The following is a 507-nucleotide window of genomic DNA, read 5'->3' as shown; positions in this document are numbered from 1 at the left end:
AAAAGCAGTTCTCAGAAGGAAATTCATAGCTGTGAATTCACACATTAGGAAAACAGAATGGGAACAAATAAACACCCTAATGTTGCACCTCCAGCATCTAGAAAAGGAAAGACAAACCAAACCCAGATCCCAAAGACAGGAAGAAATTATAAAGACTAGAGCAGAAATTAATTCATTTGAGACAAAGAAAAGAGTTCAAAGGATTAACGAATCAAAAAGCTGTTTTTTTTTTAAAGATTAAACAAAATCGATAAGACCTTAGCTAATCTTATCAAAAAGAGAAAAGAAAAAAAATCAAATACAAGCAATAAGGAATGAAAAGGATGTAATCACCACAGACCCAGTGGAAATTTGGAAGATTATCAATAGCTACTTTGAGAATCTTTACGCTCACAGAAGGCACAGAAGAAAGGGACAGATTTCTAGAAAAGTACAAATTACCAAAACTGAATCAAGAAGATACAACAACTCTCAATAACCCAATAACAGCCAATGAAATATGAAATG

Source organism: Octodon degus, unplaced genomic scaffold, assembly GCF_000260255.1.
Source record: "Octodon degus isolate 3935 unplaced genomic scaffold, OctDeg1.0 scaffold00161, whole genome shotgun sequence".
NCBI lineage: Eukaryota > Metazoa > Chordata > Mammalia > Rodentia > Octodontidae > Octodon > Octodon degus.
This window is presented reverse-complemented; position numbering follows the sequence as displayed.